Below are 23,772 nucleotides of genomic sequence, written 5' to 3' on the forward strand. Positions count from 1 at the left end.
GCGCGACATCGCGCGCGACACTGGCGCTCACTTTTTACACCACTTGCAGACCCACTATGTATTCCGTTTTGTTGGCAGTGCTTCAAATGCTTCGATATCTATAACGTAATTGTTATCTTTTAGAGCTGTTATATCAGCACAAAAAGTGAAGAAGAAGCACTTTCTTGCATGATATAATTCTGCTTAACTGAGGAGTTGAATGTACCGCGCGTCGCTGCGTAGCCAGGCGCGCCGACGCGAGGCAGCCCAGGGCCGTGACTGCACCTGAACGTCGCCCCCGAGGGCTCCGATGTCGCTGCGCATGCGTGAGCTGAGAGAAGGTGAGAAAGGAGAACAACTCTCCTTTGCCGGATGTGACGTCACATTATTGTTTGTTTTTTGCTTTTTGAAATAGCTACTCTCGAACTCAGACACTATGGTTCGCGCCTCGTTCGCGCGCGCATTGTGAGCATTCAAGTTTCGTTTTTTGCACTTGCTTAGTAGCTGAAATTGCGGACATTGCAGGGTTGGGCTTGATGACATTTGTTGCTCAGCTGCCGCGACACATTTGGAGCAAAGGTGAGTGTCGTGCGATTGCCCGTTCTCTAGCTGACACTTGTAAAAACAACCGGTTGCGCATTTGAGCTGTGGCCGATGTGATCTCGAAATTCGAAGGAGCACGAAACGGTTGTCGCAGGTCTCGTAGTGATCGCAGGATAATTTATTCGTTCGTGCCTTCAACAAGTACTATCACAGTTCCTACGCGTTACCCCGATGTAAAACGAACGGCGGAAGCGTTCACGCGCCGGAAAATGCATGCACTCAACTAGCTCTATCGGTGAATGCCGTCCTTTGGTATATATCTCGTGCGTAGGTCTTTGTTTCTCCATCTCTATGGGATGACTACGCTATGCGCCTCTTATTTACCCATGCAATTCAATTACCTTGCTGCTGCATTCAATTACCTTGCTCACTGCTTGCGCTGACCGCGGTAGGTGCGTCAGAGGCTTTCATTTGTTGCAGTGAGATAAAGAAAGCGTATTTCTTTCACTTACAGCTTCTTAGCAACTCTTTTGAGAGCCGTGGAGTTAAATCGCGCAATGTGTACGTTGTGAGCAAGCTGTTAACCAAACCCGCTTTACTGCTGCTGTCGCTTTTACGGGCACCTTCAAAATTAAACATATATGAGTGTATGAATTCAGCTCACCTTTCTATACACATCCGTTGCTTTCGTTGTTCGTAGATCATGTGCGTACCTTTGCAACCGTAATCGACATTGTAAAAACAGCAGGAAGGCAGATGACACAAATACTGTGTCCGCCTTAATTGTTGTCTGTGCTGTTTTTATAATGTAAACAACTCCACACACTTGCTGTTTACACCAAAACAATCTTGATATTTTTTTTTTTCTTGTAGGAGGATTTGCTTCTAACTGCGGCAGTGACGTTGTGTATTGTCCTCAGGAACGCTTGCGGTGTGCACATTTGTCTAATTTGTTTCACTGTGCTGCTGCTGTCTTTACAGCTTCTGCTTATTTCCTTTGGCCGCACCTTATATTTGTTGTCTTTGTCAACATCTGACCTGTTTCTGCCTTGTTGAAAGCAAGTGGCCACAAGTACTGCTTAGTTTGCTCAGTCTAAACCTGGTATGTATATCTATTTGCTAAGGGCATGCTTCTGCTCCTTTAAAGGTTGCTTTAACTAATAGTGGTTTGAGTCATTGTGTATGACACCAGATAATTATTGTTCTAAAATGGTGGCAAAGCTTGTCCGTGCACAGATTTAAAGTATGGAGATGCTAAACATTAAAATGTTCCAAGTTGCCACAAAGTATTACACGCATTTAAATTTGCAGTCGCAAAAGACGTACTAAAAGTATAATCCACAAAATTTGCTTCGAGGTGTCTTGAGACAATGAATTGTAGAGAAAGAATTCTATTGTGAGTTGCCAATGCTTGTCGTGAGCTCTAGCCCATTTTTCTATGCAGCCACTGTTGCTTCGTTGTCTGTGCTTGTTACTAACAAGAAATTGAGCTCCGTGGTTCCCCTGATTTTTGTAGCTCATAAAATGCAAATGTCTCGACATTGGCAGCCTTAGTGCCTCAAGGTAGAACACGAGTGTTCATTGGCCAGTTGCCTGCTTTTAAGATAATGTTGTATTTAATGTCAGGGGTTTAAAGGATACTTCACATCTGCCATCATGGCTGTTTGTTCTGCTGTCTAGCACTTCCAGGACAAAGTTTGGTACACATGTGAAACTATCCAAGAAAATGGACATTGGGACAACTGCTGACGTAGCTCACTTGGTAGAGCATCGCAAGCGCAAAGCAGAAAATGTTGGTTAAACTCCAACCGGCAGCAAGTTGTCTCTTAATGCAAAGCATTATCATGATCTATTTTCGAATTTCTTAGTACACCTGCCCAGGTAGCTTCATTAATAATTAGTAATGCTCCTGATGGTGGGTATTGAACGCGAGTCCCTAGTGCAGCAGCCCAATTATTTGCCCATTAGGCTACAGATGCATGCATAGCTCGCCAGATTAACCGCACTGGTTCTCTCGTAGCAGCTAATGCTTTCAGGTGTTATGTGACACTCGCAGAGTTTGGGATTCACCCGTTTCAGCTCATATGCAACATATAAAGCAGGTGTTGTGTTTGCTTTGGTGACGCGTTGTGCGTGCAATTGCTTTTGGTTTGTATTTGGTATTTGTATTTTGTTGTATTGTGCTTTGTATTCGATACTGTGCCCAAAGAAAAAAACATTTGTAAGCAGGTGCTCGAGTGACGTGAAGCTCACTCTCCCTCATTCTCTCTTGCAGGTAGTGCATCCAGTTTAGCGCCGTGCACATGTGTGGGGCATTTCCTTGTTCTTATTGTGCTGATGTGCCGTGTTGTACATAGGAGGAAAGCCGGTCCTCCACAATATGGTTGTCAGTGTTGCTGAATACAACACAGTCTTGCTGCCTTGACACGCCACATCATTTGACATCTTGGGGTGAGGTGGCATCTTGCTGCTCCTTGTGGTCAGGCATAGCCAAGACTGCAGGTAGAGTCCGCACACAAAGTTCGAGGTTGAACTATAGAACCAGCACGCCCAATAAATGTGTGTGCAAATTTAGCTCTAAGCGTGATTTATGTCAGGAATAAAGATTCACAAAAGGGGCTTGGTCCATGGCCAAGCAGAGTGAGCACGAACAACAACAACCGTCTTCTTTCACATCCTTTGTTGGTGCCTGCCTTTGCCGCTACATAGTAATTAATTAGTAATTAGTTTGCTAAGCTATCCATAACTGAGAACTCGATCGAGCATAGAAAGAAACATGACTATAGGCTCCTGTGTTTCTTATGTTTAAATCACAATTTGTAGGTATCAAACACAGCATAGCATAAATGATACATTGGGCACTGCAACCCTGTGATGTGCACATTGAGTGCCTTTTCGCGTCTTCTTCAGAGGGTACTCGAGATTTCTGGTTGGGTTGCCATAGATGTGTTAGCTCAGTGAATCTTCCTTCCAAGGCATTCAGTTTGTTAAAGTTAAGCCGCTATAGATGTGTCCTCATTGTTCAGGTTACTTCTGGCGACACGACAACGTTCTTGTGGCTATGATGTGATGCTTCATGACACACATGGTGCTCAATTCTGAATTATTGTTGGCATGCTTTTTCACAAATGGTTTTAGTAAGATGGTAAGAATGGTTTTAGTAGCACAGGCGACGCAAAATGAGCCACAGCATATGCTTTACCTCCAGCATGTTCGTGATCACCGATGGCATGTAAAACAGTGATTCAGACCAAGCATCGCAAAGAATGATTGTTGCCTTTCTTTCTTACAGGCTGCTGTGTTTCAGCTAAATCTGCTTTTCCTGTGTCCAGTGGCCTTGTCGCTCAATTAGTGCTTGCCAATTTCCATTACACTGCAACCCACTAAAAATATGAAATTTTAGAATATGATGCCTCCCCTCTCTTCCCTTGTCCTTCTGACCTTTCACTCTGCTGCAAGCTTTTAGATTTCAATGCTTAAATGATTAATACAAACATTGATGCTACCATATTATTTGATGGCTATCATGATGGCAATAATTTAGGTTAACCTGAAACTAAATGAGAAAAATTAAAATAGGCATGTGTGAGTAGGACTGACTGTTCCTGGTTTCTGGCTCTATGCTAAATTTGAGGTCTTTGCCTCAAGGAAATGGGTCTTGGATTCTCAGACCCTTTTGTGATCCTGTGGACCCTTTTTGTGATCCTGTGCCTGTATCAGACCTGATATACAGTCACGGAAGTTTTACAAAAAGGAGCACCTTTCTTTTGGGGAACTGCTTTTTATCACAAGTGTGCTAGATAGCGCCAGTTATGCTATGAGCAGGCACAACTGCAGGTACAAACTATAGTATGTAGTTTAAAATAATTTCACATCTATTTGTGAACTTCCCAGGCCACTTCACAACTGCAAGCTGAATCTGATGTAGGCAGTGTCAGGGTCATGGCCCATATTTTAGTGAACGCCAAGAATGCGTCCTGTGACTGAAGTTTGAGCATTTGAGCCCACCTTTTGGAAGTGCTTTTTATGTGCACTCAGTAAGTGACAGTTATCCATGCTTCTTGACATGATTTTAAGTGATCCTAGAGGCAACACTTATTGATCTGCATTATGCAAATGTTTTTATATTTTCACTAATATACTGTGGTCACTATTACTAGCGCACTGTTTAAAAGGTGTTGAATATAAAAAGCTACTTATTTGCCCTAATATAATGTAGAAATCACGTGGAAATAATGTAGGATCACGTGGAGCAGAGGTAGAATACCCGGCTTCAAATCTGAAGGTCGTAAGTTCGAATCCTACTCCAGTCCACCACATTTTCAGGCATGGAGTGGTGCCTGACACCGGCAAGAAAAAAAATATATCGCCGAGACCTAGTGGGGCTATACTAGTTCAGGTGCAACCAAACTAGGAAGGCCCACTAAGCTTCATCAAAGTCACTCCCTCACCAGAACAGGAATTGGCCTCCCTGGTGCAGTATTCGGCCACTACCTCCCTCATGACTCCGACAATTAACCCATGGCCCTCAGTTCCCAGTGGCTGCGGAGCACCTGACCAAGGCGGCGGTCAGACCTGCTACGCGGCAGAGGGTGCTAAGAATCTCTGGGTCAAGACAGGCCGCCAATGGAAACTGAACCTGGCAACGTTCAACACACGTACCCTATCGAGTGAGGCTAGCTTAGCAGGACTATTTGAAGAATTATCAGGCATTTCCTGGGATATTATTGGCCTTAGTGAGGTTAGAACTGGTGAGGCTTACACAGTGCTGACTAACGGCCACGTCCTCTGCTACAGAGGTCTTCCAGATAAGAAAGAATCCGGGGTAGGATTTCTAGTGCATAACAACATAGCGGGCAACATTGATGAATTCTACAGCATTAATGAGAGGGTAGCAGTCGTCGTAATAAAGCTGAATAGGAGGTACAAAATGAAGGTAGTACAAGCCTATGCCCCAACCTCTAGTCACGATGATGAAGAAATAGAACAGTTTTATGAAGATGTTGAACTAGCAATGAGAAAGGTGCAAACTCAGTATACTTTAGTCATGGGCGACTTCAATGCAAAAGTGGGGAAAACGCAGGTTGGCGAGCAAGCAATTGGCAACTATGGCATCGATTCTAGGAATGCAAGAGGAGAGATGTTAGTAGAATTCGCAGAAAGGAATACGCTCCGAATAATGAATACCTTCTTCAGGAAGCGCAGCAACAGGAAGTGGACATGGAAAAGCCCTAATGGAGAAACAAGGAATGAAATAGATTTCATACTCTCTGCCGATCCAAGCATAGTGCAGGATGTAGAAGTGTTAGGTAAGGTTAAGTGCAGTGACCATAGGTTAGTGAGGTCTAGGATTTCTCTCAATTTGAAGAGAGAGAGAGTGAAATTAGTCAAGAGGAAACAGGCCAACCTAGAGGCAGTAAGGGTAAAAGCAGACCAATTCAGGCTGGTGCTTGCAAACAAATATGCAGCTTTAGAAAAGGAAGATAAAGACAACATAGAGGTAATGAATGAAACTGTAACTAGGTTGATTTCAGAAGCAGCAGTTGAAGTGGGAGGTAGGGCACCAAGGCAACCAGTAGGTAAGCTCTCCCAAGAAACAAAGGACCTAATAAAGAAACGACAGAAGATGAAAATGTCCAACTCAAGAGATCAGATAGAATTCGCTGAACTGTCAAAACTAATCAACAAGAAAAAAGTAAGGGATATTCGAAATTATAACGTGGGAAAGATTGAGGAAGCCGTAAAATATGGACGCAGCATTAAATCAGTAAGAAGAAAGCTTGGCATAGGACAAGGCAAGATGTATGCACTGAAAGATAAGCATGGTAATATCATCAGCAATTTCGATGACATAGTAAAAGCAGCGGAAGAATTCTATACTGACCTGTACAGTGCCCAAAACAGCCAAGCTACTTTCATTCAAAATAGTGATGAACCGGATACAGAGGCTCCTTCTATAACTAGCGCTGAAGTTAGAAGGGCCTTGAAAGACATGACCAGGGGAAAAGCTGCTGGAGAAGATGGAATAACAGTAGATTTAATCAAAGATGGAGGAGATATCATGCTTGAAAAGCTTGCGGCCCTTTATACGCAATGCCTCACAACTTCAAGTGTACCTGAGAGCTGGAAGAACGCCAACATTATACTTATCCATAAGAAGGGAGACGTTAAAGAACTGAAGAATTATAGACCCATTAGCTTGCTTTCAGTATTGTATAAAATATTCACCAAGATAATTTCCAATAGAATCAGGGCAACACTTGACTTCAGCCAACCAAGAGAACAGGCTGGCTTCAGGAAGGGATATTCTACGATGGATCATATCCATGTCATAAATCAGGTAATCGAGAAATCTGCGGAGTACAATCAACCTCTCTACATGGCTTTCATAGATTATGAAAAGGCATTTGATTCAGTAGAGATACCAGCAGTCATGGAGGCATTGCGTAATCAAGGAGTACAGGAGGCATACGTGAATATCTTAGCAAACATCTACAAGGATTCCACAGCTACCTTGGTTCTCCACAAGAAAAGTAGAAAGTTACCTATCAAGAAAGGGGTCAGGCAAGGAGACACAATCTCTCCAATGCTATTCACTGCATGCTTAGAAGAAGTATTCAAGCTCTTAGACTGGGAAGGCTTAGGAGTAAGGATCAACGGCGAATATCTCAGCAACCTTCGGTTTGCAGATGACATTGTCCTATTCAGCAACAATGGAGACGAATTACAACAAATGATTGAGGACCTTAATCGAGAAAGCGTAAGAATTGGGTTGAAGATGAATATGCAGAAGACAAAAACAATGTTCAATAGCCTGGCAAGGGAACAAGAATTCAGGATCGCCAGTCAGCCTCTAGAGTCTGTAAAGGAGTACATTTATCTAGGTCAATTACTCACAGGGGACCCTGATCACGAGAAAGAAATTTACAGAAGAATAAAATTGGGTTGGAGTGCATACGGCAGGCATTACCAAATCCTGACTGGGAGCTTACCACTGTCGTTGAAGAGAAAAGTGTACAATCATTGCATTCTACCGGTGCTAACATATGGGGCAGAAACTTGGAGGTTAACAAAGAAGCTCGAGAACAAGTTAAGGACCGCACAAAGAGCGATGGAACGAAAAATCTTAGGACTAACGTTAAGAGACAGGAAGAGAGCGGTGTGGATCAGAGAACAAACGGGGCTAGCCGATATTCTAGTTGACATTAAGCGGAAGAAATGGAGCTGGGCAGGTCATGTAATGCGTAGGATGGATAACCAGTGGACCATTAGGGTTACAGAATGGATACCAAGAGAAGGGAAGCGCAGTCGAGGTCGACAGAAAACCAGATGGGATGATGAAGTTAGGAAATTTGCAGGCGCAAGTTGGAATACGCTAGCGCAAGACAGGGGTAATTGGAGATCGCAGGGAGAGGCCTTCGTCCTGCAGTGGACATAAAATATAGGCTGATGATGATGATGATGAATGTAGAAATAAGCATTCTGCAGTCTGAAAAGTGAAGAAAAGAAACACAAAAAAGAAAAAATCACCGCCCAAGCACTCCATACAGATGGTTAACCAGCAAAGCTGAAACGTGCGGCCGCAGTGTTTATGACTGGGTTAATTACGTCTTTGTGTTTCTTAATGAGGTTACACACATGTTTGGCTGCGACGGAGAGAACGACGTCACTGAAAGTGTGTCCGCCGTTGTTGCCTGCGTTCGATGTCTCACGTTTGCTTGGCGGTGTGGTTAGCAGCATTTGCCCGCCATTGCCGCTGCTTGTGATTCTTTGAAATTAAATCTGTCCGTCACGTAAGACAACGAATGGCTCATACCTCCTTAAGCAATGGCTCATGCGGCCTCCCCATTACGACGTCACAAGAGAAGTGAAATTCTACGCTGGAATTATGAGCCGCAACGGAGCCAGCTGTGGAAGAAGACAACGAACGCGGGAGCAGTGGCATGAGCGAAACCCGCGGGGTGCCAACAAGCCAGCTTCGGAAGAGACAACGATGCTCGAGCCAATGCTGATGATGATAGTTATCTGTACACAGGCGACAGACAGACGCTTTTTCGTTTCGCCTAGCCATATGGTCGCAAGATTCACAACCACTTTAGTTGATTATAAAAACATTGAAGTGCACGCAAACAGCCTCTACATTGCATCTGTGAAAAACATTGCTCCATCTTGCTGTAGCATTATGCACCTTAGCTTTGTGTGGAAGCCGCGGTTGTTGCACTGTGCTGCACCGCAATGAACCTTGGTTATGTGAAAAAGCCGCTGTTATTGCATTGCTCTTTACTGTTATGCACGTCAACCTTGTGGCAAAGCCACCACACTTGCACCGTGCTCCACCGCAAAGCATTTTAGGTGTGTGGAAAAGTACTTACTAAATATTGCATGTGCTGGATTTGAGCATTTTTAACGCAAAGAATTCTTTCTTCATACCAAGCACTTTGCAGTAGGCAATTTTATGTCCCGGCTCCTGTTAGTCTTTCCGATTGAAAACAAAAATATGTCTGGCAGCGAGTCCAAACCTGTCTCCCAACATAACAGCCCAACGCTTTAGCCATTAGGCCGCTGTTGTGCACATACTTTGCGCTCGCCAATGTGTAGCTAGCTATATGAGGTAGTGGCCCATGCATTATGGTGCACGATATGTGTCGGAGCATGTGTGCATGTACAAGTTGCTCGTCAAATTGAGAGCATGTCAGTTTCTCCCATTCTTCCTTTGTGGCAGCACTTCGAGGTGTTTTAGACTGCTCCAGCTTTGCGAATCACCCACATTTCCCAGTCCCTTCATTGTAGCAGCTTCCACAACATGGACACTGTGCGACATTGTACTACCTTTGCATTGAGGGTGAAGGTGGTATGTGCTCGTTGAGTGAAAAATGTTGACAAGAGGTGTATGCACAGAAAAGTATGACATTCATCTTAATACTGCATATAATGATTCTATACTCCTTGTGCCACAGTGACCCATGCCCAAATCAGCAGACGGGCCCAGAATGGGCACATAACCATTTGTGCATACCGCATAAGCCATGCTGTCCACTCGGCAAAACAGTAGCCACCACAGTGTAGGCAGGAAGAGGCAAAGAAACCTTTATATTATACTACCATTGCAAGGAGAGTACGAAAGCGAAGGGCCTTTGTACTCTCCTCGCAATGCTTGTCACACATCACTCGCCATACACAAACACGTTGGTCAATGCTGCAATGCTCGGCAGAACCCTAAACATAAATCCCCACAGTGTGTGGGATCTACATAATTATTTTTTTCATTTTTCAGGCATTTGGTGGTACAGGCCAGTGCGTTACACAGAAATCCCACTACAGTGCAGCAACGTTCAGAATGTAGTACGAGGTACATTATGTAGTTGGCTATAAGTTAAAAAACATAAATTATATTAGTCGTCAAAATATAGTAGCCAGTGTTGAAACTACAGATTTTTTAAAATTCAAAATACCCCCAAAGGCCCTCATGAGGGTATTACATGGGGGGGGAGGGGTCACAGGCACTGGTGATAGATTATACATCATATTAAAAACAAGACAATATAACAAAAGTAATAATAGAGTGAAACATAGGTAATATACAAAATAAGTCACAATTATTTCAGAGAAAACATTAGTACATATTAGGACAACATAAGGCAACTGCAATGAAAAGCAAAACAGCAACAAACATCGAAAACACTGTAAAAGTCCCAAGATAATAATAATAAGATTAGTTGACAAGTCGTGAGCGAATTAAATCTTGAAACTTAGCCAAGTCAGATTCCGTGGCAATGTCTGATGGTAAGGCGTTCCACTCAGTTATTGTGCGCGGTAAGAATGAATATGCATAATGGAATGACTGGCAGTTAATGCGTTTGACTTTGTATGGATGGTCACGACGTGTAAAGATAACTGGTGGTGACTGAAAGAAATCATCATGAAGTGATGGATGGTGATAAAGCTTATGGAAAAGTGATAGGCGAGAAATTTTACGGCGAAGTGCTAAGGTGTCCAACTCAGCTTTATTCTTTAACGAGGTGACGCTGGTGTAACGTGAATAATCTGAAAAAATGAATTGCGCAGCACGGTTTTGCAAGGCTTCGATGTTGCTGATGATATAAGTTTGTTCGGGATCCCAAATGGCAGACGCGTATTCTAGTTTAGGACGGATTAATGTTGTGTACGCTAGTTTTTTAACATGCATTGGGGCTTCTTTTAAGTTATGTTTAATAAGTCCGAGAGTGCGGTTAGAAGAGGCAAGGGTAAGATTAATGTGATTATTCCATGATAAGTTTGACTGAAGATTGATGCCAAGGTACTTGTAAGTTGTGGCGAGTTCCACAGCGTTGTTATCAAGGGAGTAGGTTGTTGGAATTCGTGGCCTATTGGTGAAAGACAAGAGTTTAGTTTTGGAAATATTTAATGGCATTAACCAATTAGAACACCATGCACTTATTGCCTCCAGGTCAGTTTGTAGTAAGTGATTATCAGTGTTACTTGTTACACATCGATAAAGTACACAATCATCTGTAAATAGTCTGATTTTGGATAACACGCAACTGGGTAAATCATTAATATAGATTAGAAAGAGTAAAGGTCCAAGTGTTCTGCCTTGTGGAACTCCAGACGTAACATCAGCATAAGATGAGTTAGAATTGTTAACTGATGTAAATTGAATTCTAGATGAGAGAAAATCGGTGATCCATGCAATTATAGTAGGATGAATGTTAAGCTGTGAAAGTTTAAGTAACAACCTATGGTGTGGAACACGATCAAATGCCTTGGAAAAATCTAAAAATATTGCGTCAACTTGAAACCCAGCGTCTATCAATGCATGTATGTCACTAATAAATCCAGCTAGTTGGGTTTCGCATGAGTAGCCCTTGCGAAAACCGTGCTGATACTTGAAAATAATGTTATGGTCTTCAAGGAAGTTGATGACTTGAGTGTGTATTATATGTTCGAGTAATTTGCAAATAGTACTGGTTAAGGAGATGGGACGATAATTCAGCGGACAAGCACATGCATTCAAGGCTGAGCCACAGCATGAGAACACGGATGAGCAGACACACACGGTGGTCACTTGAGTTGGCATTCTGTCTATCTTTACCAACAAGCCCAGCTGCACAATGAGTAATTAATATTATGGCGACTGCAGCACAGCAGTGGTCTAGTGGCATAGTCTCGACCTCGTATATAGCAGGTACTAAGTTAAACACTTCGGAACTGCCATGAATCTCACAATCAATCCTTATCCCTCGTTTTCCCACAGCTGCAGTCAGATGTGCTGTATATTGGTGGGTGTCCGGAATCTTGAGATCCAGACAGGCTGCCACTGGAAGTCCCTTGGGTCAGGTGATACCTCAAATGCCTCCAAATATTTCACTGTATAAACCTTTATAGAATGAAAAACTTGTCAAGAGCCAAGTTGTTACACACAAAAGAAAACTGTCACTAAATAGTGACCAGTTTCATTTCTTTTGTAAGCCACAGGTTGTGTGCATTTGACATTGCTGACCAACTCTTATCTACTCTCTGATACAATATCCATACTCATTGTATATATATTAAATAAAAATACATATAAGATTGATCTGGTCAGAAAGAATTGCCATTTTGGGAGGGGGTAGGCTGGAGGACAATTTGTCATTCCTTTCTCTTCTCTGTGATCGAGCTGATCAACTTCACTACAATGGTAAACGTACTGCAGTTCCCTGCATTCACATATGTTTTCAGAGAAAACTATTGTGTGGAGCCATGTTTGTGGTAATGCAATGCAAGATATATGCTGTGTCGCGTGACTCTTTAGTAATATTGTTAAATTCGAGTTGTGACCAATCTTGCTGCTCTTTATCTGGTTCCTGGTGAGTTCGTGGAAGTTCAGGTCACGTGAAGATACTCGATGAAGTTTCTCTGCGAAGTTCTTTTTAAAACTCTAGCAGCTGGCATCATAAAGTAAGTATGTAAATTGAGAGAAAATGTACATGATACAGAATAGTTCATTTTCGCCTGCCCTCTTTGTTTTATTTCTGGATCTGCAATGAACAGATCCACAGCTTGCTCACAGGCAAGTAGGCAGTGGCTTTCTCAGCGATGCTAATATCTCTATTCTAGTGAAAGACAATGTAAGCTACTGTTTTTGCAAGCATTCCGCAAATGCGGCTCGCCATCAAGCACCAAACTTTTTATGTCTAAAAAAATAACTTGGAGAAGTAAATGCCCAGTATTCTTTTTTAGCTTTCAGTAAGCTTGCCATATAGCTCAGTGTTAACATGCAGGTTAGGTTACAGAAAGCAATAATAAACGACAATAAACACTGCTTGGATGGCAAAAAACGTGAATCATATCACTTTTTTTGGCAATGACTTTTTGGGAAATAGGAGGCTAAGCAATTGGTGATATGGCTACACTGTAAAGATTGGATAAGATGGATGACTGAATCTGCAACAGAACATTTGTGGACATTGTGTGAGCCACATTTTCCATGCTTTTTCGCCGACTAAGCGAGACTACATGCAGTGAGGCAGCATAGCTTACTTTTCTATGCTTTTTTGCTGACTAAGCAAGACGACATGCAGTGAGGCAGTATAGGTTACTTTCCTGGTGCATCAGCATGGGCTTTCTACAGTTGACTTCCGTTAATTCTACCCTGACGGCACCAACGAAATTGATCCAATTATCCGGTGGGTCGAATTGAACATTAAAAAAAATGCTAAAACACCGCTGATTCATATGGCAGTATGTAATTGACTTTAAGACGCCTCCGAGACAAACGTGCGCCAACTTTCTATTTTTCCAAACTATAAAACTGAAGTGCAAATGACTTAAAACTTCAAACCCAAGTATAAACCTAACGCATACCTTATTTTTGAGAATGTAAGCTGATTTTCTAAAGTCACCCTCGCTGCAACAAAGCCGTGTTATGCAGTAAAGTGTATGAATGCTGCAAATGCAGTTTTAGTTTCCCACTCGAGTGCACAGTGCAGGCAGTTTCCGGCTTAATTTCCTTCGAAAACAAAATGTGCCCTTTAGAACCAGGTCAATACCATAATCGGACATTGTGAGCTACCGTTATGGCTTGAAAATCTTGAAACAGACGCTGCCACTAAAAGGGGTCGTTATTGGAGTCAGGTGCATGCCTGTAGCTTGGTCAAGTTCGGATTATCTGGCGAATGCCAATTTTAGGATCAAAATAACAAATGTTTAGGGCCGTAGAACTGCATGGGAGCTGGCCAAGATCTTTGGTCAGAGTCGAATTAACCGAAAGATTAACCGGAGTTGGATTAACGGAAGTCTACTGTATACACTTTTCTGTTCAACAAGGAGTTGCCATTTTAATATTGCTACGGGGAGGCAAACACAACAGAAAAACGTATTTACAGTATATTTACAAGGCGATCAAGCGTCAACCATATGGCCGAGAGCACGCGCCAGATCATCAGCGTCTTCTTCATCGATGCTCCTCTAGATGAATCATACCGTGACATGACCCCCGGCTGCTCAAGCACCGTCACGGTGCTTGCTATGATCCAGGCGAGTGGTAAGGTTTAAGGCGGGATACGTGAACGTCAGTAGGTGATGAAACGGTTGGCGAGGAAGACTCTAGCGGGCCAATCTCATACGTGACGTCTGTTACACGGCGTAAGACACGGTAGGGTCCGGAGTACCGCGAAAGCAATTTTTCTGATAATCCAACACGCCGAGTCGGGAGTCCATAGAAGCACAAGGGCACCCGGAGTATAGATAACATCACGATGACGGGAGTCGTAGCGGTGCTTCTGGTGGCCTTGCGATGTAGTAAGGCGACGGCGAGCAATTTGGCGTGCCTCATCAGCTCGGGAAATGGCATCACGAGCGTACTCAGTTGGCAAATGGACGGCATCGGGGATGATAGTGTCAAAAGGTAACGTTGGGTCACGGCCAAACAGAAGATAGAAGGGTGAAAAACCAGCAGTATCATGACAGGAGGAATTGTAAGCGAATGTAACGAAGGGCAACGCAACATCCCAGTCTTGATGGTCAGATGAGACATACATAGAAAGCATGTCAGTAAGCGTCCGGTTGAAGCGCTCAGTCAAGCCGTTAGTTTGCGGGTGGTAAGCCGTCGTAAATTTGTGTTTTGTCGCGCAGGAGCGAAGCAGGTCATCGATAACTCTGGAGAGGAAGTAACGGCCACGGTCAGTGAGGAGTTGACAAGGGGCTCCGTGATGTAAGATGACATCGTGTAGCAGGAAATCAGAGACGTCCGTAGCACAACTGGTAGGGAGAGCGCGTGTAATTGCGTAGCGGGTGGAGTGGTCCGTAGCAACGGCAATCCATTTGTTTCCAGAAGTAGAGGTCGGGAAAGAACCGAGGAGGTCAAGGCCAGCTCGGAAGAAGGGGTCAGATGGGACGTCAAGGGGCTGAAGGAGGCCAGCAGGAGGCTTAGGTGGTTTCTTTCGGCGTTGGCAGGGTTCACAAGCAGCTACGTAGCGACGAACGGAGCGGTAAAGACCGGGCCAAAAGAAGCGACGCCGAACGCGATCGTAGGTCCGGGAAACTCCAAGGTGACCAGCGGTCGGGGCGTCATGTAGCTGGCCGAGAACGCTCAAGCGCAGATGCGTAGGAACGACGAGCAACAGTTCGCGTCCGTCCGGGTGGACGTTGTAGCGATATAACGTGTCATCTTTAAGCACGAAGAGGCGAAGGGAAGGATCGGGCGCTGCGGAATCCAGCTTCTGAATAAGCTCACTTAAAATGGGATCACGGCGCTGTTCATCACGGATGTGGCTTAAAGCAGAGAGAGTACACATGCAGGCGTGTCATTGGAGGCTTCAGGCGGATCCACGGGATTGCGGGACAAACAGTCAGCATCCCGGTGCAATCGGCCAGATTTATAAGAAAAAGAGTAAGTGTATTCTTGGAGCCGGAGTGCCCAGCGACCAAGACGCCCATTGGGATCCTTAAGCGACGAAAGCCAGCAAAGTGCGTGGTGATCGGTAGTGACAGTGAAATGCTGGCCATGTAAATAGGGGCGGAATTTGCCCACCGCCCAAATGAGAGCAAGACACTCCCGTTCTGTAATAGAGTAGTTCTGTTCGGCTAAGGAAAGGAGACGGCTAGCATAGGCGACAACACGGGCATGCCCATTCTGATGCTGGACTAAAACAGCGCCGATTCCGTAGCCGCTGGCATCGGTGCGGAGTTCTGTTGGAGCGGAGCTGTCGAAATGAGCCAGGACTGGTGGTGTAGTGAGCGACGTGATGAGGGTAGAGAAGGCGGCAGCCTGTGCAGCACCCCAAAAAAACATGACGCCTTTCTTCAGTAAGTTTGTGAGAGGGCGTGCAATTTCCGCGAAATTCTTCACAAAACGACGGAAGTAGGAGCACAGTCCCAGAAAGCTACGAACTTCCTTTGTGCAAGTCGGAACGGGGAACTGCTGCACAGCTCGAACTTTGTCAGGGTCGGGGCGAACACCGGTTGAGTCGACGAGATGACCGAGCATGATAAGTTGCTGACGTCCGAAGTGGCACTTAGATGAATTAAGTTGCAGGCCGGCTTTGCGAAAAACAGAAAGGATAGAAGAAAGTCGGTCGAGATGCGTTTCAAAGTTCGGTGAAAATACAATGACGTCATCAAGATAACACAGGCAAATGGACCATTTAAAACCGTGGGTGTCGATCATGCGTTCGAAGGTGGCCGGGGCGTTGCATAAGCCGAAAGGCATGACTTTAAACTGATAAAGGCCGTCAGGGGTAACAAAAGCGGTCTTCTCACGGTCCATGTCATCAACGGCGATCTGCCAGTACCCTGACCGAAGGTCGATTGAAGAAAAATACTTGGCGCCGTGAAGGCAATCCAGGGCGTCGTCTATGCGTGGGAGCGGGTACACGTCTTTTTTGGTGATCTTGTTGAGATGTCGGTAGTCCACGCAAAATCGCCAACTGTCATCTTTCTTTTTAACAAGAACCACAGGAGAAGCCCAAGGGCTGCAGGACGGCTCGATTATATCTTTGGCAAGCATCTTGTCGACCTCCTTTTGAATGATGCGGCGCTCAGCTCGAGAGACGCGGTATGGCCGTCGGTGGATCGGATGGGCATCGCCAGTGTTTATGCGGTGTTTGACAGCGCAGGTTTGACCCAGAGGACGGTCGCAAAGGTCAAAGACGTCCCTATAAGAGAAGAGGAGTCGAAGGAGATCGTCAGCGTGATGGGGCGAAAGGTCTGGAGCAATCATTTTCTTCAGGTCGGGAGGAGACAGACCTGGCGAAGAAGACGGGATATCGGTGGTGTGCGAGCGACCAGCATCCGGAGGAGACAAGGTCGAGATAACGTAATCGTAGGAGGGCGTCAGCATAGCGAGTGAAATGCCTTGTGGGAGCACTTGTGAACACAGTCCGAAATTAATCACAGGAAGACAAGTAAGATTGTCCCTTATAGTTATAACAGTGTGAGGCAAACCAACACTGTGCGTCAACAGAACGGCGGTGATGGGAGCGAGCACATAATCGCCGTCGGGGACTGGTGGAGAGGGCGTCACAGCAACACAAGTCACGGCTTGCGGCGGCAAACGGACGTGCTCAGCAGAACAGAGCCGACTCTTGATTGGTCTGGGTTGATCAATTACACTTGATAGGTCAAGCTGTACAGTACCAGCGGAACAATCGATGAGGGCGGAGTGGGCGGACAAAAAGTCAAGACCGAGGATGACGTCATTGGAACAGCAGACGAGGACGGTGAACAAAACAGAAGTTTGACGGCCGGCTACACTGACATGTGCGGTACAAAGGCCAGCTACGGGAGACGTACCACCGTCGGCCACTTGGACAACACGTGATGGGGCAGGGGTCATAACTTTTTTCAACTGCCGGCGGAGGTGAGAACTCATAACAGAAATATGGGCGCCGGTGTCAATCAAAGCAGTAACAGGTAGGCCATCCACTTCAACGTCAATCAAGTTCTGATTGGTAGGGAGCGTCAACAGAGGAATTGGAGAGCAGGTCGGAATAGCAGCATCACCTCCAGGAGCTGCAGCCGTTAGTTTCCCGAAGGAAAACGCCGGGAGTAAGACGGGGACGGGGAACGGCGTGGTGGGGGTGACCGAGAAGGTCGGCGTCGTGGGGAGGGCGAGCGGCTGTAATGGGCGGTGGTAGTAGTGGTCTCGGCAGATGTTTCTTGGTCAGGTTGGCTTGGTACCTGGTGCTGGCTTCGGGGTGGATAGCGGAAGCTGGATGAGCTGGGTCGAGAAGACGAGGGCCAAGGACTTTGGCAATATCGTGAAATGTGTCCAACACGTCCACATCGAAAGCAAATTGACTTGTCGTCAGGCGTCCGCCACGCATTTGGATCGCGATAATTTGGAGTGGGGTAACGGCGTTGGAGAGGGTTAAAGGTGGCCGAAGGGTAACTGTCAGGGTGGTTCACAGAGCAGATGGTTTGAAGGCCCACGTTTGCCAGTTCTTGACGAACAACGAATTGTATAAGGGATATCGTAGGTGGGGCATCACAGGGCTCTCCTCGCATTAAATGTGCGGGCGAGGCGATGCGGCTTCAATTTCGCGTCGAACAATTCGGGTGATGGTCTCCGATGTTGAAGGCTGAGTCGGCATATGAACATCCTCACACGTTGATGTCGCTGCCGTGTTCGGAAGGCGGGCGAATTGGTGGGCGATACGTCGGCTTTTAGCATCTTCGAAGCGTCGGCATTCAGTAATAATCTCGTTGACTGTCGAAGAGTTTTTAAACACGATCAGGTTAAACGCATCGTCCGCGATCCCTTTCAGCAGGTGCGCAACCTTATCGGCATCTGTCATCTTGGCGTCAACCTTCCGGCAAAGGGTCAGCACATCCTGAATGTACGTCAAGTACGACTCAGTAGGCGTCAGCACACGCGAGGCAAGTTCTTGCTTGGCAGCACGCTGGCAGCCTGCAGGTTGGCCAAACAACTTGCGAAGTTTAGTCTTACATACGCTCCAGCTTGTGAGCTCCTCTTCGTTGTTATCGAACCAGGCCTTCGCCGTTCCCTTTAGATAAAATATGACATTCGCCAACATCATGGTCGGGTCCCACCTGTAATGTGCGCTTACGCATTCGTAGAGTCGAATCCATTTGTCGACGTCGTCGCCAGCAGTGCCGGAAAAGGTCCCAGGGTCACGGGGTGGAGCCAGGACGACTGTTGGCATGGCGGCCGCCGCTGACGCAGTTTCACCGCTGGTGGACATGACTAGAGTGGCGACTTGGCGGCCGCTGCGAAGCTCCGTCTTGCGTTATACCCCCAGCACTTCCACCAAGATGTTACGGGGAGGCAAACACAACAGGAAAACGTATTTACAGTATATTTACAAGGCGATCAAGCGTCAACCATATAGTCGAGAGCATGCGCCAGATCATCAGCGTCTTCTTCATCGATGCTCCTCTAGATGAATCATACCGTGACAATATGTAGTTTTCTTCTATCAGTGTGGTAATCGTGCTAAATTTAGCATTTAAGTTAAAAGGACAAGTTACAAAGCAGGGGCACGCTTTGAGACTTGAAACATTTGAACATATAAAGGTAGTACACATTAACAGCTGCTGAATTAACCTAAGTTGGTTGTATTATGTGCATAGCATGTGGTTGCTTTTTGGGAATGTGGTCATTCTGTAAAATAAAACTGCATTTGTTTGAAATAAATTGCTGAATCTACTGCTTGTGTGTTTTCCTGTGCTCTCTGTTCTGATTGCGTGTTTGAAAGCGCAGTGAGTGACTGCAGACAAATGCACAAGGCTTCACTTTATCATGTGGCTTGATAAAGGAGCCCCCTTCCATGCACACACACTTTCTTGTGCATAAGCCAATTAAAAGAAAAAAGGCCTACCTTTTCTCACGGATTTTAAAACCTGCCAGTGTTAAAAACAGAGTGAAGCTGGACAAATGCAATTTACTAGAAGTATTATTGCTAAAGCCTCGTGCGTGCAAAGTATGTGCATGCAGTGCTGGCTATGCCTTGGAAGAGCCCTGCAACAGCTTTCACCACACTGCTTGCTACAGCATTGCTGTATTTTTCAACCTGAGAGCAAAACTACAGTTCATCTCTAGAACTTCAGTAGCACAATCAACAGCTTTTTCTGCATGTTTGATGCACTCCTGGCCAGGGACTTTTCGTCCTGTAGGCAAAACAGACGGCTGCCTCGGGCGGCATTTTAGGAACAGCACAGCATACCTTGAAAGCCCCTTGTTCACCAGCGAGAGTGGAGAGGGGCACAATAATTGGATGGTGCAGCAAAATACCTTGAAAAGCTGCTGCTTCTGGCGCCCATTTACAATGCCATGCTTGTAGACCTGAACATGGAGCAACCCCATTTTACTTTATTATTTAGAATACTGTAAGCCCAAAAGGGCTGTTGCAGGGTGGGATGTGCATATACAATAGAATAAAATCTGTCATCAATACTATAATAAGAAAAAAAATACTATAATAAGAAGAAAAAACTATAATCAAGAAAAAAAATACTATAATAATACAACTTATAAAAAATAAAAGTCCAAATTCCGTTCAAAAAAAGTCAAGCCATCAACACCATTGAAAACTTCAGGAACAAGGTCATTCCACATAGCTATAGTGTGAACAAGAAATTAATATTTGCACACATCAACTCGTGAGTTATAGGGTAAAAAACATTCTTCTAGGTGGGAGCAGGTGAGTTAGGTAAATTTACTGTTCAACTGATAACGGAACTTTAGGCAGGCTATTTTTCTCCAGACATTCACTGTTTGCAGTCCTGCCCTTGTTAGCAGGGCTGTTGCAGATTACGTTCGTCGATAGGAAGAGTAAATAAATCTTGCTGCCAATTTCTGAACGCGTTCAAGTTTATTGATTTGGTATTGCTGATGAGAATCACAAATTACACTGGCATAGTCTAAGCCCGGGCATAAATGGTGCTTTTACTAAAATTTACTTCTGAATTATTCTACCAACGTGGTGTGGCTATCTATGATCGCCGTATAAAACTGGGGCAAACATTGCATGTCTAAAACGTACAAAAGCTGGCATAACTGTAATGAGTGACCTGCATTCATCTGAAATGTGTAACATTGCAAGAATGGGCCAAGCTAATTTAAAGATTGCAGAGTTTAAGTAGTCCTGGCACAATCTTTTTCTTATGCGTGTGTAGCTGTCAATCAGTTAATTACACTATGAAACTTTATATTGCTTCTGTGCACAAGAAATATATTATCCTTAATGCGAACATTTAAAAATGCCAAAGGCAGTTTGGCTCCACGATTTCACGACATCATGGCATGGTAGATCAGAAGCAAGTGATGCATGCTCCAGTTTGTGAGTAAGCCATGCCATTATTGTGCTATTGAATGCCGAACATGTCAAGGCCTCTCTGCACCACAACATTGGCCTTTCTTTCTTGGTGCACATTTGATGTGTGATGGGAGGAGCCACTTGGAAGGTGAGGGTGATGCTCCATGTTCCCTGAGAAGTACCAGTAGAAAAGTTTGTAGAGCAGACTCATTTTGTGCTCAATGCAAAGAAATGTCTGAGAAGCATTGTGCTGCTGAGGTTGCGGGTTCGATCCTGGCCGTGGCGACCTCAGCAGCACAATTCTCATTCGGATGGGGGCGGAATACAAGAACGCATGTGTGGATTGGGTGCACTATAAAATACCTCAGGCAATCAAAATTAAGCCGGAGTCCGCAACCACAGTTGTGACTTGTAGAACACCAGAATTAAATTAATTTCAGTTAAGATGTTTGAGAAGGGCCAAAAGAATATTTTATTTAGTGAAACAGGTCTTGGCATTCGTTAAGAATCGCTCAAAGCACACCCAGCTTTTCAACGGCATGGTGTGATCTTAAAAGCTGGCATGTGCAACCAGATTAATATAAAAAATTAAGCACAAAACTCCTATGTCAGTGCTTCTTTACGTGGAAGCATAAGGGACACTTGTCTTTAAAGGCGTCATCTAAATCCTGTGTAAATATTAATTGATGAACATCAAATGGCTCTACATCTAAGGCAGTGGTTCTCAAATGGGGGATCCGCAAAACCCCCACTAACAAAAAAAGCAACCAAGTTTTTCTTTTTTTTTTTTTTGTGGCCACTGCAAGTCTTGAGGCATTCTGGTTGGGGACTGCAGAAATGTTTTCCCTTCTACATAAGATGGCTGTAAAGCTTTTGTTGCAGTTTTATATCATATGCATGCAAGCATGCTTTTTCCATGCTTGCATACTTGAAAAGCAAATACAGAAACAGGTTGAATGTAGGTGCAGATATGTGACTCTGCTTAAGCGTGACTGCATCATGTATTGACAAGCTGTCCAGACTGAGTTGAAGTGGCACTTTTGTTTGACCATTCTTTGCAAAGTAGCAATAAAAGGCACCTGTTTCACGCCTAATATTGTGTTAGTTTATACCCCCCCCTCTCCCGTCATTGCAAGTGGTCCCCATCACTTCCACCAATCCACAAGGGGTCACCGACACATCCATGGCTGAGAACCATGGATCTAAGGCAATTATAGGGTGTTAAGACAACAGGAAGCCGCAAGATTTTTGTTGTGCACTGTTCCTATAGAAACAATATAGGGAAACAACAAAACTGTTGAGCCTAGTGAAGAATTCATTTAAGATCCTTGTGAATTTGGCTAGAGGATATTCATGCCCAAGCCTCATCAGCGTGGCATCACTGATTTCAAATAATTTTATTTTGTCATTCTGCCAGAGTAAAAGTTCTCGAAACCTGCTAGGCTGCACTTTAATTTAAAACCAGCACTTTATTAATTTTTACATACCACACACCTTTAGCAGCGCTTGAGCTAATGCTGGTCGTAATCTACTATAATTTAAGCCACATGGCCATTGTCATCGCATTATTTTTATATGGTCCTACAATATATTCCCACTGTGTACAATTGAAATCTCTGCCAAGGACAACCGAAACAGTACGATTGCAAACTGCAGAATTCCCCATCTGCGGAGGCGGCTGGCTGATTACCGTATGAGGTGCTTTGTGAGCTGGCATTGATGTCTAAATCTCAACTGCTCTGCAAGCATCCAAAACAGGCTTTGGGATACACTCTTACCACAAGAAGAGAGACTATATAATGAGTGTTGCCTATGAAATATGGCACACCCATGACGAGGGATTGGCCAGGATTCTCCATGAATGCAACATCAAATGGCTTCATATCCCAACTTAATTGATAGTATATAATACTGATGTGTAACAAAAGTAAATGACAAACTAAAAAAGTGACCAGGTCTACTTATGATTGAGTCACAAAAAGAAAAATGGAAACATGTTAATAGTATGAAAAAAAAGTGCCTGTGATCCTCCCAGTAGCAACAATATGATTATGCACCAACTAACAATACTCTTCAGACACTTCCCAAGCTGTCACACCATTATCTACAAAATGCCATGGCCAACATGAAAAAGGCATAGCTGTCAACATGTTTTTCCGGCTGAATATGTTCAGAGAAAAAGAGAAAATTATTGTATTCCATATCCTCACATGAAACACTTAACAATATTGTTACAAGCCATTCTTGCACATTGACGAAGGCACTTGCGAGGCGGTGATGGAAGACAATTGAAGAAGCACTCATGTTGTTATTTCCGTTGCAATACAAACCTACACTTGCTCACTTGAAAGTGTCAGTGCACAATTCGACACGGTAGAAAACTAAATGGCACCATGTACTGTTATGAAGAACACGGAACAGACATTCCAAAGAAATGCAAATACAGCAAGGAGGTATTCGCTGTTGCTGTCAACATATTTGGCCAGTCTGAAGGGTAACAATAAATTCAAAAAAACCTACAGGCCCACTATGCAATACTTTTTTCAAACTATGCAAATCTGCAATCTGTGCAAGTCCTTATTGATCAGGAAAAGAAAAAAATATTTTGAGCATTTAACGAAAAATAAATGTTGCAACAATTCAGAAATGTATCCTTTGTACTTTCTAGTGACATACGGATAGAGACAGTCGGCGAGCACAGTTATTACATGAGACACATCTGGATCTTGAACTCATGGCAGTGCTGCAGGGCAAATACCACTCTCATACCTCTGACAGGCGTCAGTTACAATACTGGGTTGGAAGAAGTCCAAGCATGTGACCGGTAAGTAGTTTAGCATGACTAGGGGAAAAATATAATCAATTTCACAAATATCACAACATCCAAATAGTGGCACCACCGCTTTGATTTTCAGCTGACAACTATTTTTGTTAAAAACCTCGGCGCGTAAATGCAACCTGAGGTAGCTAGGTCACACGAAATTGGAAAATATAG

The 23,772-nt window shown here is 44.4% G+C and overlaps 1 long non-coding RNA gene across 4 annotated transcripts; it reads left to right on the forward strand.

Moving 5' to 3' along the window:
* The first annotated feature begins 259 nt into the window (after nt 1-259).
* LOC125942320 (uncharacterized) lies at nt 260-23,575 on the forward strand. Of its 4 annotated transcripts, none has more exons than XR_007465002.1 (5): nt 260-558; nt 1,504-1,624; nt 4,417-4,559; nt 11,777-11,859; nt 23,446-23,575. It is a non-coding gene; the product is annotated as an uncharacterized LOC125942320 (long non-coding RNA). The 4 variants fall into 4 exon arrangements; XR_007465000.1 differs by lacking the exon at nt 23,446-23,575 and adding an exon at nt 2,798-2,973 and having other exon boundaries at nt 11,777-19,142; XR_007465001.1 differs by lacking the exon at nt 23,446-23,575 and having other exon boundaries at nt 1,396-1,624; nt 11,777-19,142.
* The last annotated feature ends 197 nt before the right edge of the window (nt 23,576-23,772 follow it).

This window comes from Dermacentor silvarum, chromosome 1, assembly GCF_013339745.2.
Source record: "Dermacentor silvarum isolate Dsil-2018 chromosome 1, BIME_Dsil_1.4, whole genome shotgun sequence".
NCBI lineage: Eukaryota > Metazoa > Arthropoda > Arachnida > Ixodida > Ixodidae > Dermacentor > Dermacentor silvarum.